Below are 8,087 nucleotides of genomic sequence, written 5' to 3'. Positions count from 1 at the left end.
GGAAATCTCACACACACTTCTCAGCTTTGCTTCTTGATGTTATCTCTTTCTCTCATCACTGCATCTTCTGTTCTTCTGCCCCACGGAGTCCATGCAGCTTCAAAGGAACAACTTTATCTTGTCCTCCATCAGAAATTAATGTGACAGTGTTGTATCTTGATCACGTTGATTTCAGGAAAATCTGTCTGCAAACAACACTTAGTTCAGAGATTGATAATCCTAATACAGGAACATTTGTGTTGGAGTATAGAGGAGATGTGTGTTAGATGAACTTCCTCATGAACACAAGCCACTCCCACATAAAACCACTTTTAGCTCTTTGTTAAAAAAACATATCCTGCAATTATCAACTTTAAAAATATATATATTCATGAAAGATGAAGCTATCAGTTTTATGACGGGAAAGGAGATCATCTCACTTCATTAAGAGTTCACAAATCTTTTTCAAGCTTTTAAGATTACAGATTTGTGAAAAAAATGACAGGATGCAATTAAAAAGGAATTATAACACACTAATATGGAAATTAAAGTAAGCAGAAGATCTTTTATCCAAACAAGAAATAAAAAACAGAAACTGCTTATTTTTATATTCATAGTTGTATTTTTTTTTAGATTTTTGGAGACCTGAGTGTTTAGGCTGCCAAACTGCAAATAGAGATGGTTAAAAGAAAAGAAGAAAAGGTTAATTGTGACCTTCAGACTGTTCTAGTTTTAGACTCAAGGAGATTAGACTCAAAACAAGTCTTGGAAATAAACTGACATCGCAGCTGCTTTAAATATCTAAAGTTTGATGGAAGAACTCATCTTTGATCTACAAACCTGAGAACCATTCTGTGACACAGAATCTTCTTTGGGAGACACTGAGTGAGACTGAATGACACAACTTCCACTCAGTTTGACTTATTCTGATAAAATTGAACAAAATAAGTCTCATTTTTAAATATAAGACATGAGACTTCACTGACTTTAGACCAAAGATTTTATTTTAACATAAGACCTAAGACCCAAGGCTTCATTTAAAATGTCTCCATAAAACATTTGCATAAAGTAGGTAGAAATGTGCATGAGTAAAAACAAAACAAAGGTTGGTGTTTATTCGAACAACAACAACAAAAGATCTGACTATTTCTGCAGATTTTGAAATGACTTCATAAGGAAAACTAACATTTAAAAAAACAAACAAACAAACAACCCAAACGATTCATTCTATCTTTTAAATTGCACAGTCCCCTCTGGGACCAAATATATACAGTATAGATATTTTGCAGCTTTATGAAATGTAATTGTTGTTCTGTGGGAAAGCTGCATCTGATTTTTTTTGTTTTTTTGTCTTGATTGATAGATGTCATCTGCCTGACAGTGATAGATCAAACAGTGAATGGCCAGAGTGTGTCCTTTATATTGTCCCAAATTCACAGAGAAGGCATGTACCGTGTGATTCTTTCAGAGTGAGGAAAGTGCAGCCAATCAGTTTTTGGGACCTTGTGACCTTTTCGAGTCTCTGTCGGGCCCGCAGCTCTGAGGCTCACACACTTCAGGTTGATACTGACGTGTTGTTATAAGGTATCTAAAATGAGTTAAACACTTAAAATATGGCACACACTGGTTTTTATGTTATTTTTTATTTTAAATAACAAAAGCAACCATTAAAGAGGACGAAAGGTTTAAATCCGAAAATGTTTTTTCAGTTTAGCTGCCTCTGTGTTTATCGAGGATGAGGTTACTACTTTGTGTAGTATAATTATAAATCTCATCTTAATCTTCTTACAGACCCACCAAGCGGTGAATTTAGAGTGAATTAATCTGTTAATCTGTCTGAGCTTTATAAACACTAAAATCCAACAACCAAAATGAATAATCTAATTCTGATCAAGTATACTTCACTGACCCTGATGTATAAATTACCCGTCAGAGAGGATCTGGGTGTTAAAAAGATGAATTATATTTGAGCTCATATGGAGCTAATGGATCATGACTAGACACCGGGCCAGTACACTTGACCATAACCCTGATTGTATCTTTGCTCCTCTGTTATCTGGAATTTTGTGTCATTTTGTGCCCTCTTGGAGGAAATGGATGCATCCTCAGCTGTGAACTGCAATTTCACATCTTCTCTTGGTGCATTTCTGCAGCTGGCCAGCAGGGGTCTCTCAAACACCTGTCAATTTCTTACCTATTAATGTTGCGTTCAGAAGCTCATGGAAATAATTCAAACCCACCACAGCAGGTGACCTTTGATACTATGATGTTTTTCAATTTGTTTTTGTGATTAGAACGAGAGTTCAAATTCAGAATTTTCTGGGAGTTTTAAGAGTTTATATTCTTAAACGATAAATGCTGGAAATTAAGACAAATTTGAAACTTTATGGAACAAAAGTTGTGGGTTTTACTTCTCTGATTAAATTTTCAGGCTTGGATGGAAAATGCAACTTAACACACACGCACAGATTAAGAGATAAATGAACACTTTTATAATATATTTTAACAACGATAACAAAAATCAATTTTAAGTAAAATAATTTTGGAAAGAAACACAATGTTGATGTGCAGATTTACGGTTAGAATAGGGTTGCTCAAATGTTAATGTCAATAATTCAGGTGTGAATTAAAGAAAAACGTAAATGGTTTACATTGTCATTACATGCATTCGCTAGGGTTGAGTTATGTAAAATCCGGGGCACCTATGAACGCAGCATGCTTGGGTCAGGCCCCTTTTTGTCGCCGCGGGGAAGGGGGCGCGCGGAGTCTCACAGCCGCTGCTGCAGCGCTGCTCTGCGGACTCACGCGGGGCCACCACCGAGCTGTACACTGGGACCGACCTGTGGAACTTCACTAGAGGCTTAGCTCGGTTCGGTTCGTTGACCTGAGAGAGTTTAACTCTTTTGTGGAAACATTTAAGTTTTCAGAAGCAGAGTGGGGAGGCGGGAGGGTTTGTTTGGTCGAACCTTGAGGAGTAAAGTTCTCCAGCCCGGGGGTCATTCATCTGTGGACAAACCGAAGTAGCGGGAACCGAGCGGTGAGTTTCTGTCTCCTAGGGGTGCGCTTGTTACTCCAGTAGGGGTGTTTGCCACTAAATAATTCCACTATACTAGAAAGTGACAGTAAAAATTCGAGCGTGCGTGTTTCCCCACTTGTTTCCATCATGAGCTTTAACTGACCTGCCGCAAAGAAGCCGTTGGCTTAATGTGAACGCGTTTTTATTCCCTCCGCTTCGTTTTCATCACTGTATTCATCCGTGTCTGAAAGTAGACAACCGCCCTGTCCCGAGTTGAAGTGACCCGGTACATGGACCCAGCTAGTTAGCGGCAGAACCGGGTTCCCCCGAGTTTGGAAAGCTGTTTTGTCATTTTTAAAAGCCGAACCGTGTGATGGTGGGCTAAAAAGGGCTAAACCTATTCAAAAACAACTTTATTTAAACTTATTCAAAAACAACTTTATTTAATTCTATTCAAAAACAACTTTATTTAAACCTATCCAAAATCAACTTTATTTAAATCTATTCAAAAACAACTTTATTTAAATCCATTCAAAAACAACTTTATTTAAATCTGAAATAAATCAAATATTTTTTTTTGTATCGCACTCTTTCAACTAATGTCACTCAAAGTGCTTCACATGCAAACACAATCCAATTTTAAAAAGTAAAAGCAAGACAACACACACAAATTTATAAAAGCCATGCAATTCCCCTCAGCACCACCAGAACACACACACACACACACTCACAAGCATACAACAAAGTAATGCATAAAATATTTAATTGCAAAGATACAAAGTAGAAATCTAGCTTTGTACAGGAGTGGGGAGACAATATTTGTCCACAACAGTGACCCAGCCCACCACCACACACACACAGTCAAGTTCACAGAGGATGCTAACTCTAGATCCTGGGACATCCCACTACAGCGATCCTTATCCATCACTGATTTAGAGGATCCCCTTTGAGGAAAACACTGGAGTTGAAGCAAAAATATAAATACATAAAAGTACAAGCTGGTATTAATAAATAAACAAAGCTTAACAGGTGGATATAAATCAGTTAAAGTGTATAGAAAAGATCAAATGAGTAAAAACAGAAGTAACATGAAGTGATTTAAATATCAAACATGTTCCTGAATGTCATCTAAAAGCCTGATTTAAAAGGGGTAGGTCTTGATCCTTCCTTTTAAACCATGAGCAGTCTCTGCAGCTTTGAGGCTCTCTGGGAGGCTGTTCCACAAGCGAGGTCCATAAAAACTGAAAGAGAAATTCTTTAGTCCTAACTTTTGGAATACTGCAAGGCCTGTACCAGAGGACCTCGGGGTCGACCAGGGCTCATATTTTAAACTAATAAAAGAGAGATCAGAATATTCTAAAGGCACTTTTAAAACAATATTTTCAATTTTTGTTTGCATTGCATATCCAAACATTGGTTGATGTGGAAATGTAGCTTTTTCCTAAAATACGCAAAAAAGAACAATGCTATTAATATTTATCCTTCTTGAATGTGGCTTTAAGTTGTACAGTTTATATTTGTGTGCTGTAAATCAACAATGAGAAGCATTTTTTGTATCAAGAAGAAATATATACCAGTTGAAACAGTATTTAAAAAAAATCATTTTTGCTTTTTTGTATTATAATAATAAATGTGTCTGTTTTAGCGTTGTCATTAATCATAGGCTTTTTGCTCCTCCTTCTGTCCAAAAAAAGAACATTTTAGATATCCTCGTCATCCTTCTGTGGACAATGACTTTTTCTATTCATATGAATCATATTTCCAGTTCTTTGTGCCTTCAGCTGTATGGTGCAGTCTGTGTTAGGACTGGGTATCACTGCCAAACTACAGAATCAGATTTCACTTTTTCAGTTTGATTTTACTTCTGATTCAAGAACATTTTGTTTGATTTTGAACAATACATTGTATTTGTTAACTAAACATAACCAAGGCTAACTATTGAAAATGAGGAATTTTGACAATAAAGCTACACCATTTTTTACATGACAAAAATGGAAGAAATTACTTTGGAATGTGATATAATTTTCTTGCTCAATGCAGTTAAATAATATTTTTCTCTCTCTTATCCATTTGTAATGTGTAGTCTTTGCTTCTTGTACTAAATCCACCTGAAAGTGTTACTTTATTATTCATTTATCAAAGTTGTTTCTACACGAAAAGTTCTCAAGTTGTTTTAGTTGTTCTTGCAGTATTTTTCCCTTTTGCAAAAGGGAATATTCAAATAAAAGTATGATAGTTACGTTTCCCCAGATTTATAATAGTGAAAATGTATTTTCTGTCTTAAAAATTGTAATTTGGACCTGTGAACAGATTTGAGTCAGGACTTATTGCACATGGGGCATTGGTTGCAGAATTGTTTTGTTTTACAATAAACCAATTTTTTATATCTCTGAAAATCAAAAATGGAGGTTGTTGATAAGCAAAGTTTAAAATCTTGTATCAATGACTTCATTCTCAGTTTTTATAAAAAAATGAAAATGTAAAATGTTCTTTTTTGCCTTGGAAGAAATGGTCGTCAGTGATGTATTCTAGCTGTTGGATGTATGAATAGCTTGCTGTAATGTGCATATGTGGAGGGGGGGGTAACTTTTCCTCTTTCCTTGCTTGGAGGCACAAACTGGGCCGTTGTGCTCGGTCTGTTGGGTGAGGTGTGGCCACAGCTTTATGGGTTTCGAGTGATTAACTTACATCTTCATCAATGACAAAGATTTATAGTCGCAGCTTTGTGCCGTACCTTCATTGAAAAGTTCAACATTCCTGTAAAGTCAGGATGAACTTCACCCTGACTTATCTCAGTTTAATGAAGTCTGTCAGGTGGACAGGGAGGGGGATATTTTTGCTTTTCAATATTGTCAAACCAAGCAAGGATGTAGATTCAGATGTAACGATTCAGTCAAGCCACGATTCGATTCACAATTTTAAAGTCACAATTTTGATTTTTTTATCAATACAATGAATTTAATAGTATTTAAAGGCCATGCGCATTTTCTTTTTGTCCCTTACATCAAACTGTCTGTTTTCCTACCAACAGAAAGGATTCAATAAAAATAGACAATTATACATAATATTGAAATCACAAATCCTTTCATCCTTTGTTCATATTGTGCTCTATGTGACGGACCGCTCTGCACCCGCTCAGTGCAACCCCCCCAGCCGGGGAGTGCGCACTGAATGTTCAACCCAGTTCAACATTTTTATGCACAGTCGCAGCAGCGCAGCACTGTGACCAATCAGGAACCTGGATTTGGGAGCAGTGCGTGGGTAGCGTCCACTTCAAAGCATGGGGGGCCAAACATGATCACAAAAGAGAAATGAATCAGCTGTGCCCAGTCGGATTAATGTGACAGAGTTGTGAAAACAAGAAAGGCTGGAGCAAGATTTGGAGGATTCGCACCTCTTTGACTTTTTGCTCCAAGGTTCTCTGTATTGTAGGTGGTGAAGGAGCGCTAACGAACAGTAAAACTACAATAGAAGAAGACTATACTTATGTGCGTAGAAACGTGCGCTCTGTGTGCAGAGGCCAGGAATTGTGGTGTGCACACATTTGCATTGACTTTCATTGAAAGTGTCCACTTGCTTGTGCAGGTGTGTAAGCATCTACACACACAGGTGCACACACACTAACAGGTGTGCTGACATGGAAAGCTGTCAAATCGATTTTTAAAAAATTTTCTGCATCGATGAACATTTTGACGTGTTTGAACCGGTTTTTCACAGATTCTGAAGAATCGTTTTATCCTTACTGGGAACGCTTTTAAAATGGATCAAAAGATGATTAGATCGGGGTTTCAAGTTAGAATCTTTATTTAATCTCTGCTCTAAACATCTTGGTGTCTTGCAGGAAGCATTTGCGTAAGTCGAGTATTTGTTGTTGCCTTTGACTGAAGGGCTGTTCCCCTGGGTAATGTGGTCGCATTTGTCTGATCTTACCTGGCTGTGAGGTGTTGTTGGAGGGAGGGGTGTGTTTGTGTGGCTTTCTTTGTAGTTGCCTTTGCCTGTGCTTGTGTGGATGCAGCTCTGTATGTTTTGGTGAGGAGGAATTAAAAAAAACAATGCAAAACATCTGAAACATTTCAAGCAGAGATGTGTTTTAATTTAGTGTCAGGCCATCTGGATATTTCTTTGTGTTGCACAAATCAAATTTGTGCACTATGTGATAAGAGGTCTGTGGATCCTTCTGAGACAATCACCTGTTTTGTCACAGTTCTTAAACTTTTTAATTATTTTTGTGGCATCAGTGGATGTGTTCCTTCGCTTGGTTGCCTCACTAGAGAAATCCCATTAAGAGTTTACATGCACTGCAGAGATGTAGACCTGCTTTTACTGCAGTGCATGTCGAGGACAACGTAACAGCTTCATCCAGCTGATCTTTTCATTCGAGTGTTGAGAAAGGGATTTCCCCTGTAGGAATTTTCCTCACAATGCTAGGTTTCTATTTTAAATAACATGGTAAACAAAGTTAAGGCTTATTATGGTCTGGTTACTGAAGCACAAAACTTAGCAGGTCTGCTACTGGCGTCTTCTCTATTTCCGCTTATTCTTAGTATTTACATACAATTTGTACAACCATATTTAAATATGGACAAACTGCATGGTCATGTGACACATCTTCAAACCTGTATAGTTCTATAAAGGAACATATGGGAAAATGAACAGTTACTCCAAACAACCCCATAAGATCACCTGCTATTATTAAACGCCAAATCAACCTTGAGTAAATTTGATTTTAGGCGTGAAGTAAAACATGACACCCCTAAAAATTTCTTCCAGTATTGTTAAATTCAATATTACATTTGATTAAAAGTGGAAAAAAATATCTGACCTAGACTTGCATATTTCTTTTGTAAAGTTGTACATTTATATTTTAGTGAATGGAAACATGCTTGTTACTAGCTACCTGGTGGTTATTTGGTCAGCTGACCTGGGTCTAGTTGGTGTTATTTTTTGAATTAGCTTTGATGTGGAGGGGAAAACCATTCACACAGAGCAGCAGGGAGTTTAAAGGGGAGTGATAATTACATTTGTCAGCATAAAGACATGCCCCCCTAGTCCCCACCCCTTTAGCTCTTTTTACATTACTGTAGCTTACATG

At 37.2% G+C, this 8,087-nt stretch overlaps 1 protein-coding gene across 3 annotated transcripts in view; it reads left to right on the top strand.

Annotated features, from left to right (window-relative positions):
- Positions 1-2,720: 2,720 nt before the first annotated feature.
- The window catches only part of plxnb1b (plexin b1b), a 63,484-nt gene continuing 58,117 nt past the window's right edge, over positions 2,721-8,087 (top strand). For all 3 annotated transcript variants that reach the window (XM_024270169.2, XM_024270171.2, XM_024270168.2), the window contains exon 1: positions 2,721-3,016. The gene's annotated coding sequence lies outside the window, so the exon portion shown is untranslated. The remainder of the gene's footprint in view (positions 3,017-8,087) is intronic.

This window comes from Oryzias melastigma, linkage group LG5 (genome assembly GCF_002922805.2).
Source record: "Oryzias melastigma strain HK-1 linkage group LG5, ASM292280v2, whole genome shotgun sequence".
Classification (NCBI taxonomy): domain Eukaryota; kingdom Metazoa; phylum Chordata; class Actinopteri; order Beloniformes; family Adrianichthyidae; genus Oryzias; species Oryzias melastigma.
Note: the sequence above shows the minus strand (reverse complement) of the source record. Positions and strands in the feature narration are given on the sequence as shown.